The sequence below is a fragment of the Oryctolagus cuniculus genome, chromosome 6, assembly GCF_964237555.1.
Source record: "Oryctolagus cuniculus chromosome 6, mOryCun1.1, whole genome shotgun sequence".
Classification (NCBI taxonomy): domain Eukaryota; kingdom Metazoa; phylum Chordata; class Mammalia; order Lagomorpha; family Leporidae; genus Oryctolagus; species Oryctolagus cuniculus.
In genome coordinates, this window is record NC_091437.1 from 3,022,107 (window position 1) to 3,034,335 (window position 12,229).

Below are 12,229 nucleotides of genomic sequence, written 5' to 3' on the forward strand. Positions count from 1 at the left end.
GAATGTTTCCTACTCGTGCACGTGACTAGAGACCTTGAAAATGGGAGCTCACCCCGGACTTATCTGTATGGGCCCTGAGTGTAATCACAAGGGTCCTCTTCACAGGAGGGAGCTGAGGCCAGAGGAGATTTGGGAGCGGCTGGTGCTGTGGCATAGCGGGCAAAGCTGCTGCTTGCAGTACCGGCATCGCATCCCATATGGGCGCTGGTTCAAGTCCCGGCTGTTCCACTTCCAATCCAGCTCTCTGCTATGGCTGGGAAAGCAGTGAAGATGGCCCAAGTCCTGGGGCCCCTGCACCCACATAGGAGACCCAGAGGAAGCTCCTGGCTCCTGGCTTCAGATCAGCACAGCTCTGGGCGTTAAAGCCAATTGGAGAGTGAGCCAGTGGATGAAAGACCTCTCTCTCTCTCTCACTCTGCCTCTCCTCTCTTTCTATGTAACTCTGACTTACAAATAAATAAATAAATCTTAAAAAAGAAAAAAAAAAAAGACATGGGAGACCCCATGTTGCCCATGGAATGAAGAAGCTGCTAATCTGAGTCCGGGACACAGGCACCCCCAGGAGCTGAGAAAGACAAGGACATTTTCCTTTGTCTTTTTTAGGTAAAAATAAGAAAAAACATGGTTATTTTTGTTCTTGAAATTCGTTTCATGTTTTAAATTTTATAAGTACTCAATCAAAGTGCATCATTGGGATTGCGTGGAAAGACAGAGAGGGACACAGGTCCTCCCTGGGAGTCTCCCTCCAGAAGGCAGCGGCTCCACATCTAGCCAGGCACGCTGCTTTCAGACGCCTGGTGTCCAGAACCGCGAGAGCACATGGTGCGGCTTCAGCAGCCAAGTCTGTGCGCTCTGTCACAGCAGCCACAGGACGCGCACCGACAGGGCCCCTTCTGCTTCACCTCCGGGACATCTGGTCAAGGGCTCTGTCATACCGCAGTCTGTTTTGTATTACCTTCTCAAGTGTATTTCTTGGGACACAGATGGCAAAAAAATGTATACATTTAAGGTGTACAAATGTACATATTTAAGGTGATGATTTCATGTACCTCTATCACTGAACACATTTCCCACAAGCAAGCTCATTAACACATCTTCACCTCACATCTTTTCTCTTGGTGCAGGGGCGATGGGGACAGTAAAATCTCCTCTGCTGGCCATGTCCAGCACTTGGAAGCAGCATCACCAGTCACTCTGCACAACTAAAGCCGTCCCACCAGATCAGCAGCTCCCTGGATCCCGAGAACCACCAGTCCACCCTTGGCTGTCTTTGTCCCGCCACACGCGGTTTGTTTCACCGTGTGGGATAGCCTGCATTCACCCGGGGGGAGCTAACGACAGGACTTCCTCCGCTTTGAAGGCTGCATATTATTGTGTGTTTGCACCATGTGTTCACTCCGCACGCATCTGTCGATGGACACTTAAACTGCTCTATATTTTAGCTATTGTGAATAATGATGCAATGAACATGGATGTGCCGAGGCCGCTTCAAGCTCTTGGTTTCATTTCCTTTGACAAAGGTTCAGGAGTAGGACTGGATTACATTTTAAGCCTCTTTAAGGAATCTCTCTGCTGTCTTCCATGATAGCTATAGTAATTTATACTTCCATCAACAGTGTACAAAAATTCCTTTCCTTCACATCCTCCCAGCATTTACCTTTTGCCTTTCTGACAATAACTTTCCAACAGTTGTGAAGTGATGCCTCGTTGTGGTAGTAAGTTGTGTTTCCCTGAGGATTACCGATTTTGAGAATTTTTTCCATATTCCTGGTGGCCATTTTAAGTTTTTTTTTTTTTAATGTCTATTCAGATCCTTCTCCTGTTTTTAAAATTGGGCCTTGTTTTCTTATTTAGTTAATTGAATTTCTTAGATAACAAGCATACTAACCCCTTAACAGAGGTAATGGTTTGCAAATATTTTCTCCCATGCTATGAGTTACCTTTACTCTGTTAATTATCACCTTTTCCTACACTTTCGTGTGTCCAGTTTTTCTGTTTTTTGTTGCTTGTGCTTTTGAGGTCATATCCGAAACCACCATGGCCAAAGTCAAGCTTTTTTCACGTTTTCTCATAATAGTTTTACAGCTTCAGATTTTACGTTTAAGAATTTGAACTTTTTTAAGTATTTGAGTTTAGTCTTTAAATGGTATGAAATAATGTTCCAATTTCATTCTTCTCCTTGTGACTAACCAGTTTTCCCAACATTTATTGATGATATTATCTTTTTTCATTATGTAACTTTGTTGATGAGCAAATGACCCTAAACACATGGATTTCTTTCTACACGCTGTTCTGTTTCATTGCTCTATGTGTTTCTTTTCTTATGACAATACTGTTTTGATTATTATAGCTTTGTAGTATGCTTTGAAATCAAATAGTGTGATGCACCAAATTTGTTCATCTTGATCAAGATTGTTTTGATTATCATGAGTCTTTTGTGGTTTCATATGAATTTTTTTTTTTTTTTGACAGGCAGGAGTGGACAGTGAGAGAGACAGACAGAGAGAAAGGTCTTCCTTTTGCCGTTGGTTCACCCTCCAATGGCCGCAGCAGCCGGCACGCTGCAACCAGCGCACCGCGCTGATCCAATGGCAGGAGCCAGGTACACCGGGTTTCATATGAATTTTAAGACGGGCTTTTTTCCTAGTTCTGTGAAAATTCCATTGGACTTTTGAGAGGAATTTTGTTGACTCCATAGATCTGTCTGGATAGGACACATACTTTAATAATCTTAATTATTTTAATCTACAAACATAGGAAATATTTCCATTTGTGTCTTCAATTTTTTATCAACATCTTAACAAGTTTCCATGTACAGACCTTTCAACTCTGATAAAATTTATTCTTAAGTGTTTTTAGACTGTGGCAAATGGGGTTTTCCCCCCTAATTTCTCTTCAAGATACTTCAATGCTAGTATATATAAACACACCTGATACTTTAGAAACACAACTGATATTTTCATGTTGAGTTTGTTCCCCACAACTTTATTAACTCTAGCTGCTCTGTGGTGGAGTCTTCTTAGTGTAACTTTGTGCCACCTGCACGCAAAGACGACTTCAGTTTGCTCTTTCCAGTTGGATCTCTTTTACTTATTCTTCTTGTCTCGTGGCTCTGGCTGGACTTCCAGTTACAGTGAACAGAAGTGGAACGAGCTGGCATCCTTGTCGTGTTCCTGATCTCACAGGAAAAGCTCCAGCCTTTTAGCATTGAGCTCGATGCTGTGGTGGGCTTGTCATACGCGGCTTCTGTGTGATTAGGCACACTGCTTCTGCATGTAGTGAGATGATCACAATTTCTAGTCTTCATTCTGTGTCACTGTTTATCGCTTTTATTGATCTGCATAAGCTGAGCCATCCTGACGCACAGGGATAAATCTCACTTGGTCTTGTGCATGATGGGCTAGTGCATTTGGTTTGCTAGTATTCAGTTGAACATTTTGGCTCGCATTTTCCTGTGGTATCTTTGTCTGGCTTTGTCACGCAGCTCTTGTAGAGTGACTGTACAAGTGCCCACGGCTCTTCATTTTTTTGGAGGAGTTTAAGCGGGGCTGACTTTAATTCTCTTCTGGGTGTCTGCCAGAAGTCACCGTTGAAACATCCTGGGCTTGCTTTGTCGGAGGCTCTTACTCACCCTTGTTCTGTTTAGCTTTTCTCTTTCTTCATGATTCAGTCCTGGTAGTTGTCTGTTTCAAGGAATTTATCCATTTCTTCTCAGCTATTTAATTTGTTGGCATACAGTTCTTCATAGGAGTCTTTTACGATCTTTTTTGTCTCCAAGGTATTGCAGTATGTCTTCTTTCGTGGGTCATTTTTTTACTCTACTTTTTTTTTCTAAATTAGTCTACCTAAAGATATGTCAATTCTGTTTATCTTGTTTTTTAAAAAATAATCCTGATAGTTGCATTGACCTTATTTTTCCAGTATCAAATTTTTTTATTTATGCTCTGATATTCTCATTTCTTTCCTTCTGTTAACTTTGAGCTGAGTTTGTGCTTCTAGTTCCTTGAGGTATATAATTGGCTTATTTGTCTGACATTTTCCTTTTTCTTAATGTATGCATTCATCACCCTAAGCTCCTCCTAGATTTTCTTTTGTTATGTCCCAGGAGTTTGGACATGTGGTATGTCCATTTAATCTAAAATTTAATTTTTGTTGTTTTTTATTTCTTCTTTGACGCACTGGTTGATCAAGAGAGTATGGTTGGGGCCAGCGTAGTAGGCTGGACTTTCACCTGTAGCACCAGCATCCCATATATGCCAGCTGGGCTGCTCCTCTTCTGATCCAGCTCTCTGCTATGATATGCGAAAGCAGAGGAAGATGACCCAAGTGCTCTGGCCACTCACCGGTGTGGGAGACCTGGAAGAAGGTCCTGGCTCTGGATCAGCCAGTTGTTGTGGCCATTTCGGGGGTGAACCAGCAGATGGAAGATTCTCTCCCTCTGTAACTCTACCTCTCAAATAAATAGATAAAATCTTTTAAAAAAAGAATGGGTGTTCTAGTTTCCATATCCTTGTGTGTTCATGTTCCCTCCAGTTATTGATTTCCAAATCCATCTGTATTTAAATTACTTACTGATAAGTAGCAGCTCGCTATTGCCATTTTGTCCCTTGTTTTCTGATTGTCATTGCTCCTTCCTCTCTTGCTGTCTTCCTTTGTCATTGATGGTTTTGCAGTGGTATGCTTTGATTCCTGTCTTTTTGCTTTTGTGTTTCCACTTTACTTTGTGTGTCTAGCTTTATTCTTTGCAGTTACCTTGGGTTTACAGGAACATCCTACAGATATATTTTAGTTGTTTATTTTAAGCTGACAATGGCTTAACTTGAACATAACATACAAAAACTCTATTTTAACTTCTGCCCCACAGTGTATATTATTATGTCACAATTTGTCTTTTTATTTTGTATATACATTAACAAATTATTTCAGTTAATTTTAATATTTTGTCTTTTAAATTTTACTAGAGTTGAAATTGATTTAACACTATCACATTTTTTTCATATTACAATATTAAGATGCTTTTAATTTGACTATATTTTTACCTTTACATTGAGTCTTATACTTCCATATTTTTACACTATTAGAAGTACCCTTTCCTTTCTTTTTTTAAGATTTATTTATTTTTGAAAGTCAGAATTACACACACAGAGAGAAGGAGAGGCAGAGAGACAGGGAGAGAGACAGGTCTTCCATCCATGGTTCACTGCCCAATTGGCCACAATGGCCAGAGCTGTACTGATCCAAAGCCAGGAGCCAGGAGCTTCTTCCAGAGATCCCACATGGGTGGAGGGGCCAAGGACTTGGGCCATCTTCTACCACTTTCCCAGGCCATAGCAGAGAGCTGGATCAGAAGTGGAGCAGTTGGGTCTCGAACCGGCACCCATATGGGATGCAGACACTGCAGGCAGTGGCTTTACCCGCTATGCCACAGCCCCAGCCCCACCCTTTTTCAATTTGAAGGAACCTCTCGAGTGTTTTCTGTAAGGCAGGTCTAGTGGTGATGAGCCCCTTCCCCCTGCCACACACAGTCACCACTCTGCTGCCGTTAGCTTCTGTCTGTCCAGGAAAGTCTATCTTTTCCTGAGTTCTGGGTAACTTTTCCATGGATAGCATCCTTGGCTGGTTGTCCTTTCAGTACTTGGAACTGTTCCTTGACCTGCACCAATATTATTTTTATGAAGTTCCCTAGTATGTGACAAGTTGTCTTACTTTTGCTGCAGCCAAAATTTGTTGAGTTTTGAGGACCTGATTATCATTTGTCTCGTCTCGAGGAAGACGTCTTCTTGTTTAATCTATTTGCTGTCCTTGGGCAAACATCCGGGGTCTGGAGTTCACCCCTCTCTGCGGATCTGGGGAGCTGACTGCTCCCCTTTCTACAGGCTCCTTCTAGGACCTCCAGAGGGCACAAACCAGTTCACCTGAGGGTGCCCCTGAAGTCCCACAGACTTTCTTCATTTTGTTTGTTCATTTTTCCTTTTTGTTTCCAACTAGATCATTTCAGACTTGCACTTCAAGTGTGTTGCTTCTTTCTTCTGCTTCATTTAGTCTGCCGTTGAAGGGCGACACTCCTACAGTGTGCACCAGACTTTCTGGTGACCTCTTTTTTAAGTCTGAAGTCCTCCAACTTCTAGTGTTGCATGTGTGCTATTTCCTGGCTTTATCTAGTGTCTGTGTGTGCCCTTGTGGCTCACTGACCTTTCAGATGATCATTTTGAATTCTTCGTCAGGCAGTTCATACATCTCCATTTCTGCAAGGTCAGTTACTGTTTTTATTTTTTTTAACATTTGATTTTTCAAAAGCTTTATCGAGTTGAAAAGCAGAGAGAGCGAGAGAGAGAGGATCTTCCTTCTGCTGGTTCACTCCCCAAAAGACTACAACAGCCAGGGTTGGGCCAGGCTGCAGCTGGGAGCAAGAACTCCAAGCATCTCCCCTACATGGGTGGCAGGGACTCAAGTACCTGAGCTGTTACCTGCTCTTCCCAGGCACGTGGGCAGGAAGTTAGATCAGGGCAGAGGCATCAAGACCTGAACCGGCACTCTGATGAGGGATGTGGACATCCCGGGCAGTGGTTTAACCCACTGAGCCACAACACCATCCCCGGTGCTTTGTTCTTCCCTTTGCTGGTGTCACTCATGATCCGGATAATTCATGATCTTTGTGGCTCTGTGCTGCTGTCTGGGCATTTGAAGAAAGAAGCTCCTTTTCCATTCTTTACAGATTGGCCTTGGCGGGGAGGGCTCTCCCCTGATTTAGTCAGACCTTAGGACTGCTGGCTAATGGTACTGGAGGAGGAAGCGGGGGCCTCGCTGGTGTTCTCAGGCCAAGGGGCTCGGTGTCCAGGCCAGCTACAGTGGGCCTCATGACTGGGTCTGCTTGTCCGAGGCTAGAGCCTTGGTCTATGGAGGCCAGCCTGAGGCCTTGGTCCATGGAGGTAACATGGCAGCTGGGTTGACCTGGATCCTGAGGCCACGTGGGCTGACCTTGTTCTGGTACAGGATTGGAGCTGGAGCCCCAGGGAGACGTCCGGTGCTTTCTGGGAAGCCAGTCTGAATGAGGGCTCACTGAGGCAGGCCTGGGGCTGGGATTCAGGCTGAGGCTCAGTAGCTACCTCCCATGGAAGGTGTCTGCGGGAGTGTGACCCCGGTCACAGGAAATGCCCTCCTAACCTGTCAGGTGTTTTCTCCATCCCTGTGCTGGGTCAGTGCTCTGGTCTCTTCCCAGGCTTCCTCAGTTCTTATTTTTTTCTTTTTTTTTTTGACAGGCAGAGTGGACAGTGAGAGAGAGAGACAGAGAGAAAGGTCTTCCTTTGCCGTTGGTTCACCCTCCAATGGCCGCCGCGGCCGGCACGCTGCTGCCAGCGCACCGCGCTGATCCGAAGGCAGGAGCCAGGTGCTTCTCCTGGTCTCCCATGGGGTGCAGGGCCCAAGCACCTGGGCCATCCTCCACTGCACTCCCTGGCCACAGCAGAGAGCTGGCCTGGAAGAGGGGCAACCGGGACAGAATCCGGCGCCCCAACCGGGACTAGAACCCGGTGTGCTGGCACCGCAAGGTGGAGGATTAGCCTAGTGAGCCGCGGCGCTGGCTCCTCAGTTCTTATTAAGGCATCGTTGTGCATGAGTGGTTGTTCTTCTGGGAGGGACTAAGTGTCAGAAACTCCTATCTGGCATTTTATGAACGTGATGCCTGGAACTCTGGTCTTTAAAGAATACCGTGCAGCTCAGTAATTCAAGCTTATCTCCTCCCCAGTGTTTTCTAATCAGGGATATTTTAGAGTCCTCTGGATTCGCAGTCCATGAGATGATACTAGAATCTATGTTTTCCTTGGATTGTCTCCCTGTATTTCATTTGCTTAACTCTGCCTAAGCCTTATTTACAAGGTATTTGTATATAATAAGAGAACTTGATAAGAAATAAAAGTTTTTTATTCATATTCTTCATTCATTTATGCATTAAACTAATGTTCTACTAATCATCCATCAAATTTCATAAAGTAGAGAGACTTAGAGGACCAAAAACTAATAAAGGCTATGTCTGTTCCTTGAAGCTTCCTAACTTTGAGAAAGACCTAAGTTGTTCAGTTCCACAAGGCTACTGATAAAAGTTTTTGGAATGAAGACATGGTACACGTCTCATCTCTTACACACTGTCTTGGTCTGGGCTGGTGTAACAGGACATCCGCAGACGGGGCAGCTTAAATGACAAGCATGTACTTCTCACAGTCCTGGAGACTTGGGAATCTTAGCAAGAACGCAGGCACGTTCCTGATTACACCCACACGCGGCCTTTTCTTAATAAGTGCACAGAGATCTTGGGCCTCTTCCTGTTTTTATGAAGGCATTAACTCTACCATGGGGGCTGTACTCTGATGACCTAACCTGACACCAATTACCCTCAAAGCCCCACTTCCAAACACCGTGACTTAGGGCTTAAGGCTTCAGCACAGGACTTTGGTGGTGTTTTGGGGGAATGCAAATATTAACGTCTATCTAGCACGTGCCAAATACTACTTTTAACCAATAACACATCTTTCACACACAAATATGCTCTCCATGTAATAATAAACAGATTTATAAAGTATACTAACTCACAGCATTCTGCAGAGCAGTAGGTCCCGCAACAGACCCAAGTTTAAAGCCACAGGATGATAGCCATCTGGTTCTAATTCTATCAGCCTCCATTTGCATGTCCTTGTTTGGAAACAAGGCTAACTCTATAACCGCGATGGGCTTTGTGAATGTGTGGCCTGGGCCAAATGTCCCTGCTTGATCCGGTACTTATCAACAAGTTAGACTACAGTGCATGCACAGACCCGTCACACAGCCCACTACACGCACAGAGAATCTGAACTTCCTACTCATATCTGTAAGCTAGTCCAAACAGCTGGCTGCATCAGTTCACAGGGGACATGCACATCAGTCCTTTAAGTGCCTGTCTCCGGTGAAAGATATCCCTGGAAGGTTTTTGCAGTGGCTCTCCCAGCCTAGCCAGAGATGTAGGACCAAACAAATCCCATGAAGTGCTCTTGCCTTGGGGAAGCTGTGACCCTGAATTTTAGCAAGACAAATTACTGTCTTGAGGGTTTGTTTTTTCCAAATTCCTCCATTGAAGAAAAGACTACGGAAACTCTAATAAATGTCTGGTTTATGGTTTTGAGTATCTATTTGGTATTATATCCAAATATTGGTGAAAAGAAAAAGAATAAAATTTAAAAACATCTTTCATTCTTAGTTAGCCATAAAATTTAAAAGTTAGGGACCCTTGTTTTCACATCAACTATTTTTAGACACAGTTGGCAGTCCATACGGATGCATTTTTAGTAAGATTTTCTTAAAAAAGAGGAACGCGGACTAACGCTAAAGCTTTCAAATTAGAGCCGATTTCAGTCCTACAGATTTAGGTGCTCCTGTGATGTCTTCCGTACTCTCAGCTGCCCACCTCTTCTCTCCTAGCGGCACCTCGGATACACACCTGCCTGTTTAAAACCAGGTCTTCAAAGGAGGAAGTGCTGATGAACCGGGTGCTGTCTAGACAAGCACACTATGGTGCGGTGTTGGGCTGGTGGTTGCCATGGTAATGCACAAATAAGCTCTTACAGCTCCGCTAAGTAGTGGGTTGGGGTGCTTCCTTTACAGTAGGCAATTTTTCCTCCCTTGAAATGGAGATTGCCAAAAGCAATCTGACGAGCTCTAAGAAGGGATCGTGACATCTCTTACATGACCCATGACGTGGGGTGAGTGCCACACCTGATGCTCCTTCACTGTCAAAGCAGCTCGTTCTCTGCGACAGCACAGCAACACGTTTCTCGTTAGGTAGCAGAGGAGCAGCGTGCGGGCGTGCGGGCAGGACGCCCCTCTCGTCGGCTACGCCTTTCTTTCCTTCAGCAGCACCCTGAGAGCTCCCCAGCTGCACTTGCCCTGAGCTAACCTCTGCTTGCACAGTTCCCTCGAGGGGCTGGTAATTCTGTGGGTGTGATGGCTGGGCTCAGGGTCGAGTATCCCGCAACGGCCCAGAATGGGGGGCTAGGTCCTCAAAGTCTCCAGTAAAGGGTTAATGGACTAAGAGTGGAGACCTGAACTCGTCACGGTGTCCGGGGGGTGTGCCCAGTGGGGTCCGGAGGTCACTGGAAGCACGCTCCTGGCAGGCAGCAGTGCAGGAGGGCTGCTGGTCGTATAACCCACGTTTGGCTGAGCTCCCCCTCTGCTCTCGGGCTTGCTGTGTCCCTGCATTGCACCGCCCACCACCCTCATCTGGTGCCAGAGTAAGGGGGCTGCCCCTGCATGGACTGCGAATCTCCCAACCCCAAAGTAAAGTGAGCCTTCCTCCTTCCTAGGATGCTCCTCTCAGGTATTCTGGTTAAAGTCACGAAGAGCTGGGTCGCAGAGCAGGTACCACTCAAGAGAAGCTGAGTACTGCAGCACAGTTGGGTAAGCTGTGTATGTGACACGCAGGGTGCTTCTGGACAGAAATCAATCCTGGCAGATCCATGAACGCATACACTGAAGGCAGAGAATAGGAACCTAAGCAAAGAGGAGGGAAACACACCAAAACGAGGAACCGGAGATTCAGGGCCTCAGAAGCGTGAGTGAGAAAAGTCACTGCCTTCCAGCCAATCAAAGAAACTGAGTGGGGAGGAATGTAGGGCAGGAAAGGCTGGGGAGGGCGCAGACTGAAGAGAGGTGGGTCACCAAAGGTAGGGGGAGATCTGCCCAGGAGAGCTTGGCTGCCTTGAGAGGTTGGGACTCCACCCTGAAAACGCGGAGGAGCCACCAACACTTGAAGCAGGGTGGACTTTACAAACTCACTTCTGAGGGCAGCGTGGACAATGGGCTGGAGGGCAGAGACACAGGCAGGAAGAAGAGTTCAGTAGGTTTGGGGTTTGTTTGCTTTTGTAAAAGCCAACAGCTTGTCAAATTCCAAGGTCCTTCGGAACTATCAGTGCCCTTCTGAACTACAGGGAAGACTGCTAGCAGTCCCCCAGCATCACACAGTAAAAAGCTAGAATGCAACTGCGCTGTGGCCCGCTAGAACGTGCATTTGAAGATTCCCCGTCAGCTAGGTGTGGTCCCGAGATCCATGCCGAAGGGACGGCGCGATGTGTGCAGCTCGGAGGTGGGCCCTTCCCACTCCTCTTTGCTTCCTTCTTGCAGGCTCGAGCGAGACTGCGTGCAGGAAATGGGGAAATGAACTTAGCTCAGGAAAGGGAAGCCCAGGTAAGGAGGCAGAGCAATAAGGCGGAGGCGGCCAAGGATTCTGTTGCTTGGGAATTCACCATATCAGCTCTGGCCACCTAACACTGCCATTGTTGATTCTCATTACAGAACCTGAGCCAGTATCTTAATATACTGTCATTATATTAGTTGATAGCTAGGAACTTTTTCCATAAATTGTCTACTGTCTCTTCCTCATGACAAGTTCCCAATACATGTAATCTATCACCTGCCATCCACCCATCTCCTCTTCCAGTTAGTCCCTATCTGGGAGCCCCCCGGGGATCTCTTTGTCTTCCTGTCTCCTACTGCGGGTATGAGTCAGGGCTCTGTTCTGTACTTCCCCCTTTGGGGGAATCATGATTTTATTCAGTGAAGAAGGCTTCCATTTTTATATTGTAGCCGATCTTTATGTAGACTCCTACTTTCAAATGCCTGCAGATTTCCATTTGTGTCTCCAGCTATCATTTCCAAATCAACATGTCCCAAACTGAACTTGTCATCTTCTTCCCTCACTCACATTATTCCATTTCCCAGGCATGCCTTTTCTTTCCAAATAAGTATAATTTTTTTCTATTGTCTGCCCCCAAATGTTATGGTTTACCTTAACTCCTCTCCAACCCCCATTCCTCTTAGGTATAACCTTTCTCTAAGTTCTGCTACTTGGTTTAAAATACTGTTTATATTTGTCTGGAACACCATTGTTGGCACCAGTCAACACAGCCTGTTTTTAGCTGGGCCCCTCCTTCCGCTAGTTTCCTCGGCTAGTCTGTCCTGAATACAGAACACCAAAAACCATGTCCTAAATCACTACAGTTCCCTTTACCCACTTTGAGAACTTATACAGGTTATCTGAGCTCTGTCACATCAGTCCAAAATACATTTCCAAAGACAGATTGTGATGTGGGGCAAAAACAAGGGTTATGGAGCTTACAGACAGAGTTTGAATTACCAATCTATCAATCACTAGGTATGTGCCCGTAGCAAAGTCCTTCTTCTGCTTCAAGCTGAGTTACAGGGAAGA